At 31.8% G+C, this 9,524-nt stretch overlaps 1 long non-coding RNA gene across 1 annotated transcript; it reads left to right on the top strand.

Annotated features, from left to right (window-relative positions):
• The first annotated feature begins 2,818 nt into the window (after positions 1 to 2,818).
• On the top strand, positions 2,819 to 8,590 carry LOC140048004 (uncharacterized). Its single transcript, XR_011845026.1, has 3 exons — positions 2,819 to 3,027; positions 3,542 to 3,678; positions 7,766 to 8,590. It is a non-coding gene; the product is annotated as an uncharacterized lncRNA (long non-coding RNA).
• Positions 8,591 to 9,524: the final 934 nt, after the last annotated feature.

Raw genomic sequence — 9,524 nt, 5'->3', positions numbered from 1 at the left:
CAACCACTGGTCAGAAAGTGATAATTGTGATCTCAAATTACTCGCAAAGTACTGTATATGTTTATATTTGTTCTAATGTAATACAAATCATAAAACTGTCAATAAACCCCTAATTTTGACCTTTGACATATAGCCGGTACAAACATTTTTGGCTTAGAGCACACTTTTCATATCACAGAAATTGTTGGGCGGATATGGTCGTAGTTGGTGTCATAATATTCAGAAGATACATATTTATATTCACTTTAATGGACAACTTTTGCCAAAAATGACCGTGAAACTTTATTTTTTACCTGGTCAAGAAAATAGCCATATCAATATATCACCCAGTGGGCACAGAACATAATTTCAACGTTGAATCAACGTTGAAATATAGTTGATTTGTTGAAATCATGTTGTCAGCGTATTTCAAACGTTGAATCAACGTTGAAATAACATTTTTTCCCTAACTATTTTTTTTACGTTTAGTAATAAACATTGAATCAACGTTGAAATATCATTTTCTTTTTAACTAGTAATTTGTGTTAATTAATAAATGTTGATTTAACGTTGAATTAACATTGTTTTTCAAACAAATGTTTTACGTTAATTTATAAATGTTGATTCAACGTTGAAATAACATTGTATTTTTAACTAGAAATTTACGTTAATTTATCAATGTTGATCCAACGTTAAAATAACATTGTCCTTCTAACTAGTAATTTACGTTAATTTATCAATGTTTATTTAACGTTGAAATAACATTGTCTTTCTAACTAGTAATTTACGTTAATTTGTCAATGTTGATCCAACGTTGAAATAACATTGTATTTTTAACTAGAAATTTACGTTAATTTATCAATGTTGATCCAACGTTGAAATAATCTTGTATTTTTAACTAGAAATTTACGTTAATTTATAAATGTTGATTCAACGTTGAAATAACATTGTATTTTTAACTAGAAATTTACGTTAATTTATCAATGTTGATCCAACGTTAAAATAACATTGTCCTTCTAACTAGTAATTTACGTTAATTTATCAATGTTGATTTAACGTTGAAATAACATTGTCTTTCTAACTAGTAATTTACGTTAATTTGTCAATGTTGATCCAACGTTGAAATAACATTGTATTTTTAACTAGAAATTTACGTTAATTTATCAATGTTGATCCAACGTTGAAATAATCTTGTATTTTTAACTAGAAATTTACGTTAATTTATCGATGTTGATCCAACGTTGAAATAACATTGTATTTCTAACTAGAAATTTACGTTAATTTGTCAATGTTGATCCAACGTTGAAATAACATTGTATTTTTAACTAGAAATTTACGTTAATTTATCAATGTTGATCCAACGTTGAAATAATCTTGTATTTTTAACTAGAAATTTACGTTAATTTATCAATGTTGATCCAACGTTGAAATAACATTGTATTTCTAACTAGAAATTTACGTTTTATTATCAATGTTGATCCAACGTTCAAATAACATTGTCTTTCTAACTAGTAATTTACGTTAATTTATCAATGTTGATTTAACGTTGAAATAACATTGTCTTTCTAACTAGAAATTTACGTTAATTTATCAATGTTGATCCAACGTTGAAATAACATTGTATTTCTAACTAGAAATTTTCGTTTTATTATCAATGTTGATCCAACGTTGAAATAACATTGTATTTTTAACTAGAAATTTACGTTAATTTATTAATGTTAATCCAACGTTGAAATAACATTGTCTTTTTAACTAGTAATTTAAGTTAATTTATCATTGTTGATCCAACGTTGAAATAACATTGTCTTTCTAACTAGTAATTTACGTTAATTTATCAATTTTGATCCAACGTTAAAATCACATAGTATTTTTAACTAGAAATTTACGTTAATTTATCAATGTTGATCCAACGTTGAAATAACATTGTATTTTTAACTAGTAATTTACGTTAATTTATCAATGTTGATCCAACGTTGAAATAACATTGTATTTCTAACTAGTAATTTACGTTAATTTATCAATGTTGATCCAACGTTGAAATAACATTGTATTTTTAACTTGAAATTTACGTTAATTTATTAATGTTGATCCAACGTTGAAATAACATTGTCTTTCTAACTAGTAATTTACGTTAATTTATCAATGTTGATACAACGTTGAAATAACATTGTCTTTATATCTAGAAATTTACGTTAATTTATCAATGTTGATCCAACGTTGAAATAACATTGTATTTTTAACAAGAAATTTACATTAATTTATCAATGTTGATCCAACGTTGCAATAACATTGTATTTTTAACTAGAAATTTACGTTAATTTATCAATGTTGATCCAACGTTGAAATAACATTGTATTTTTAACAAGAAATTTACGTTAATTTATCAATGTTGCTCCAACGTTGAAATAACATTGTCTTTCTAACTAGTAATTGACGTTAATTTATCAATGTTGATCCAACGTTGAAATAACATTGTATTTCTAACTAATAATTTTTTTCAAACAATTATTATTTTTGTTTTTCAATGTTATTCCAACGTTATTTTAACGTTGAAATCCAGTTGCCATTTTCAAATGACATGTTTTCAACGTTGAAAAACTCTTGAAATTATGTTGTTTTTTCAAACAATTATTATTTTAAACGTTAAATTAAAGATAAATTCTATTTAATACTTAAATTTTGTAATACTAAGTGCGTTGCCATTGATGTTTCAACGTTAAATTAACATTAGATTTCAGTTGGCGGTTTATTTTATCATTCTTTATTGTAAAACAAATGATTATTGGTTATTTAGGAATTTTAGATTGGCAAATATTATTGTCTCTGTATAATACAAAAATGTTCTAGAAGTTGTGTTGAAAATTGAATGATCCTTTCATGCAAGATCAAATTTCATAAGATACGAGCTTGTCATTGGTTTAGTTTCGTTTTGATAAAATTTTTGAAACTGGTGTTAGTAATTTCAGTTACTTCGACGTAGGCTAGGCCTAAGTGGTGTGTAGAAAAAAAAGGCTCATCATTGAAATTGTCAAATAAGTATGTTTTGAGGTAGGAAAACAATCTTTTTTATTTGTAAGCTACTAATTTATAAGTTTTGAGCTTGACTATTTTACCCTTATCAATAGCTAGCCTCTAGTCTAGTAGGCCACACATGCATAGCTAGGCTATAGCCTGGTAGGCTAGGCCTAGAGGCTAGGCTAGTAGGCTAGGCAGGCTGCCAAACTGATGAACTGAATTCACTCACTAGGCCTAGTGGAAGCATTTATTATTATGCATGTCAAGGGCAAACATTTGCCTTGCCAAGGATAACTACAGTACTGTACTTATTATGGTTATAAAATGGTATGTATTAGGCCTTTAAGTTTTAGTTCAATACTTTCTTTATTTATCCAAAAGTATACATAAATATAACATTATAATAATATATAATTAGTTGGCCTAGCTAGCTTTCTGCTAGGCTGTCTACAGTAGCTGCTAATGCTATTATTAGTGTTAATATACAAACACATGCTGCTAGCCTAGGACGGCTATTTGTTAAACTTACTCGCTTTCTTTATTTCAGATTGTAGGCCTAGCTAAGGCCCTGGCCTATGCCTAGCTAGAGTACAAAATAATGAAGTACATGTAGGCCTATAATCTTTTCTATGTGAATCAAACGAGAAAAATCTAATGGATGATCAATATTTTTATATACAAAAGGTTGGTATTTATAGTTCTTAACTTTAATATTGAATTGAATAAATATTACGCCGTGGTTAGGATTCCGGCACCGCAACTCAACTTCCCATCGTTAGGGAATCCGACACGCTATTGCGCATGCCCAGAGCGAAGTAATTATAGCTTGCACTAGTGCCACAGACCGCGCACCACGTTACCCGAGAGTCGGAGTGTTAACTAGGGATGTACTGTGTAGCCAAAGATATCTTTGCTGTGGCCTAGTTAGTCGGCGCGCGGGGGAGAGAGCGATGGATGAAACTTGGTCTAGGCCATACATGAATTAATAATTACGCCACGCGTTAAAATAATTATTATGATATTGATAAGAATCAGCTTGCGTATTTCAAGAAATGTACGAAAATTAATAGCGTAGCGTTGCAACACCGACTTCTCCCGAACAGTTCTGTTTTTTTTTTTCACATCCGCACGGCGGCTGCTGTCAACAAATCAACTTGTATACTATTGCATGATGTTATGTACAGTATAAATGCGTTATATGAAATCTTTTATTTTGTACTTGAAAAATCATAAAAAATAAAACTAGTCATGCAATTATTATAATTCATAAATATATAAAGCTTATATATGAATGAAGCAAATTTAATTACGAAATAAATAGGCCCAATGGTCACATCTAGCTGGTAGGCCTACTAGTATTAGTAGGCATGTAGGCCGGCTAGTTTGCCGTGGCGCAGCTATTAAAATGATACATCGCTGTAAAGCTTGGTTCCCACTAGAACGTAACGCAAGGACGTAAACGCAACGCAAGCGTTTTAACCAATGACAAGCGAAGTTATAGACAGTTAGCAATCACAAGCGAATAAGCCATCGCTTGTGATTGGTCAATTTACTTGCGTTGCGTTACGTCCTTGTGTTGCGTCGCTAGTGGGAACCACGCTTTGGTCTGTTGTAGACAAAAATCGCCGATTACCTTGCTCTGGGCATGCGCAATAGGGTCATTCCATCTCAGTTCACCCAAAAAAAATGGAATTTTAAACCCTACCTCTTCCAATTTTGATGAAATTTGGTATATGGGTGATTCATAGCAATTAAAACCAAATTTTCAAATTTTAACCTTATCGGACCAACGGTTTTCGAGATATCGCAATTTCAATTTTCGGTTTTTACGCAAAAAAGCGCGCGGCCGCCACGTTTCAAAGAGCTGTATCTCGGGAACTATAGGTTCGATTTTAAAAACAAAGGTATTTTTGTAAAGGGGAGACCATAAGGAACCTAAATATACTAATTGTGTGTGTTTTATGTTAATTTTAAGTTGAATAAAACTTTGACATATATTTTGACCTTGAAATTGACCCCGTGGAACACGCCCAATTTGTTGGTGACTATCACGAAAAATGTAGCCCTACGTGTCAACTACAACATATAAAAAAATTGGAGGGGTTTTTTTCTTTGTTTCCATGAAATTACAATTTGAAGTTGACATACCTCTTCCTTTTAGTGTATTTTTGGTGTTGTTATACTTATACACAGTGTGAACACTAACTGTTAAGGTGTCTTATTGTTACGCTTTCTCATCAGGCCCACTTAAACAGTAGATATATTTTGATATGAGAAATACTGGGTAACTCACATACTTTTAAAATCAATTTTGACACATAGTTTAGTGTCCTTACTATGTTATTATGCACATTAACATATGCATAATAAGTGATTGCAGAGAACATACAACAGTTACTGTATATGCCTTTTTAAAGGTTGTCATCCCCTATAGAAAAACAAAACTACCAACCATGAAAAAAGTTCATTATTTCACAGATGGATGTGGCGGCCAATACAAAAACAAATATAACTTTATTAACCTTTGCCACCACCAGGAAGATTTTGGTTTAGACGCCGAGTGGAATTTTTTTGCTACATCACATGGCAAGACGTGCGTGTGATGGCATAGGTGGAACCGTTAAGAGGCTTGTCACTATGAGAAGCTTACAGCGTTTGACTGAATGTCATATTATCACATCTCTCAGTATGTTCGACTACTGTGTAATTTTTTATTTTTATTTTATGTCTTTAGGCAATGTGGCCAAGGATTACCAATAGTGAATTAATCACTGTCCTATCAGATAGGTGGTAATCCCCCTGATACAGGGGCTATTGTGTGAACCAGTTCACCGGGGTAACCCCCTACTCTTTTTCAAATAATGAACTGGGTTCTTTAAAGTACACACATGTTATAACTGTGTACACTGGACCTACGGTTTATAGTCCTTATCCGAGAAGACTTGTTCCACCACCAGAACTAGGAGCGAGTCGGCCTCGAACCCTTGCCGATGTTGTTGTTGGCTCTTTTAGGTACGGTAAACGGCGCCCCTGCCTTAACCGCTCGGCCATATGACTCGCTCATATGGACATTCCAGGCATCAACTTTTTTCATGAGGGAATAGATGAGGTATCTACTGTGGAAAAAGAAATAAAGCTGAGATTCAACCTCGCCCAGACCATCAAGGGTACATTACAATATCATCGCTTTGTTCCCGTTTCTCTGGCACAGATGCAGGTCTACAAACTTAGTACCCAGATAAACCCTCCGGATGTGGTAGTGATTCAAGAATCTTTCAGTGATGAAAATGAAATTGTTGCTGATACACAACCCACCATTATTAGACTTCAGAATTTTGTGTGCTGTAGTTATGATGGTGTCCCATGGATTGGTTTGGTGGTGGATGTCTCACTCTCAGAAGAGTTTGGGGATTTTCAAATTAAATTTATGCATCCTCATGGGTCAGCGAAAACCTTTTATTGGCCCTCCAAAGAAGACTGTTGTTGGATTCCTGAATCAAATGTACATTGTATTATAGCCTCTCCGTTTATAAAATCCTCTTCGACTAGGAATTACAGTATTTCCCAAAATGAGTAAAGGCCAGACATAGACAATTGTAACATTATAATAATATTTAGTTTGTAATAAAATTAATTTTGGAATACATCAAATTGACATTGAAGTAATGCATGGACAGACACCAAAAATACACTAAAAGGAAGAGGTATGTCAACTTCAAATTGTAATTTCATGGAAACAAAGAAAAAAACCCCTCCAATTTTTTTATATGTTGTAGTTGACACGTAGGGCTACATTTTTCATGATAGTCACCAACAAAACGGGCGTGTTCCACGGGGTCAATTTCAAGGTCAAAATATATGTCAAAGTTTTATTCAACTTAAAATTAACATAAAACACACACAATTAGTATATTTAGATTCCTTATGGTCTCCCCTTTACAAAAATACCTTTGCTTTTAAAATCGAACCTATAGTTCCCGAGATACAGCTCTTTGAAACGTGGCGGACGCGCCCTTTTTTGCGTAAAAACCGAAAATTGAAATTGCGATATCTTGAAAACCGTTGGTCCGATAAGGTTAAAATTTGAAATTTTGGCTTTAATTGCTATGAATCACCCATATACCAAATTTCATCAAAATTGGAAGAGGTAGGGTTTAACTCATTGGGTGATCTGAGATGGAATGACCCAATAGCGTGTCGGATTCCCTAACGCTGGGCAGTTGAGTTTCGGTGCCGGAATCCTAACCACGGCGTAAATATTAATACAGTGTTGCAATATTATTTGCATAAATTGAATTGATTGCATATGTTACGTGTAAGTGTGAAATGATGTTCTGAATTGAATTTTTGTTTATGTACAGTATGATTTTTTAACAATGTGTTAAAGATATAATTGAACTGAACAATTTTTTTAAAAATGTTTTGTTGAATATGCCGTCACTATAGAGTTGTTCACTTTGACCAAAAATTAGATTTTTAAAAATGCATTTGTACCTTAAAAGGGGGACAATTTAAACAAACAATTGGTTTTTGGTTAAATGTACTGTTTATTTTGTATTTTTGTTAAGTGAAATCTTTATTGTTTTTGTTTATTTTCTACGGCAAGTGAATATCTAAATTGTTAAAATTGCAAAATGGCAAGGTATTCAAAGTATGATTGTATTAATCTTCATTGTTCATGTTTTTTGGGGACAATAAATCTTTCAACAATTAATTTTTTACTGTATTATTTTTGTTTAAAACTACAGTAACTTGATTGAATTTGTTTCAGGTTTGGAAAAATAATATTGCCACACTTTTGGAAAGCATAGGACAATGTCAACACAGGAATCGAAGCAACTGTTTATTGACTAATCGGAACAATGCAATTACAGTATTGTGTTATTGCCATCATTTGGACTTCTGCAACATTAGCACAAGGCACCTGTGACGTGTGTTGTATTTATTGTATTTTACTGTAATCAGCCAATATTTATAGTTATTCAATCATGTTAGTTGGCAAACATATTAAAAACTGGTTATTTGTATATTTTTTATACTTAACATTGGTACCTGAGAACTGTCAGTGAGGATGTACATTATTTGATTGTTGCTTGGATTTTGCCTGATGATTTGATAACACCTGATTAAATGTTATTTTATGTTTTTATAGAAATTAAAGATTAGTAAGATATACAGTATTTATAAAATGTCTCTATTGATGGATTCTGCGACGTAACAGTACCTTTACTACTAACTACTTTAAAACCGTTGATTCAAATTGGATATAGTAATTCAACAAATCAAATTTCAACGTTAAATCTATGTTTAAATTTACGTTGATACAAATTTTCATTTTAACTTAATTATTACGTTGTTTCAACGTTAATAATTTCAACATTGAATCAACATTGATAATTTCAACGTAGACATTTTTACGTTGTTTCAACGTTGATAATCTATGTTGAATCAACGTTGACATTTTTGTTGAGGCAAACTTTCATTTTCAACCATTTTTTCAACGTTATTTCAACGTTACTTATTTTAACGTTGTTTCAACGTTGATAATTTCTATGTTGATTCAACGTTGACATTTACGTTGAGGCAAACTTTCATTTTCAACCATTTTTTCAACCTTATTTCAACGTTACCTATTTTAACGTTGTTTCAACGTTGATAATTTCTATGTTGATTCAACGTTGACATTTACGTTGAGGCAAACTTTCATTTTCAACCATTTTTTCAACGTTATTTCAACGTTACCTATTTTAACGTTGATTCAACGTTGATAATTTCTATGTTGATTCAACGTTGACATTTAAGTTGAGGCAAACTTTCATTTTCAACCATTTTTTCAACGTTATTTCAACGTTACTTATTTTAACGTTGTTTCAACGTTGATAATTTCTATGTTGATTCAACGTTGACATTTACGTTGAGGCAAACTTTCATTTTCAACCATTTTTTCAACGTTATTTCAACGTTACTTATTTTAACGTTGTTTCAACGTTGATAATTTCTATGTTGATTCAACGTTGACATTTACGTTGAGGCAAACTTTCATTTTCAACCACTTTTTCAACGTTATTTCAACGTTTGCAGATAACGTTGAATTAACGTTAATTCAACCAATTTTTGCCCACTGGGCAGCAACCACTAGACAGAAAGTTGTAATTTTAGTCTAAAATTACTCGCAAAATATATATTTATATTTGCTCTAATACAACAGAAATACACAAAATGTTAGAAAGACACCTTATTTTGAAATTAAACGTATAGCTGGTACAAACATTTTTGCGTGGAGCACACTTACATTTTTAATAACAGCGAATGTTGTCTTTGCTTAATATCCAAATACACTCATATTAATATCACCCTAATGAACAAGTGCCAAAAGACATATCATGACCACTGATCAAGAAAATGGCCATAGAAATATTTAGTAACCAGATCACAAAGTGATAGTTTTGGTGTCAAGATACTGTACTATGAATGAATAATATGTTTAACCGTTGCTCACGATACACCATACGGTAAGCTACTCCAGGCTC

The sequence above is a fragment of the Antedon mediterranea genome, chromosome 4, assembly GCF_964355755.1.
Source record: "Antedon mediterranea chromosome 4, ecAntMedi1.1, whole genome shotgun sequence".
Lineage (NCBI taxonomy): Eukaryota > Metazoa > Echinodermata > Crinoidea > Comatulida > Antedonidae > Antedon > Antedon mediterranea.
Note: the sequence above shows the minus strand (reverse complement) of the source record. Positions and strands in the feature narration are given on the sequence as shown.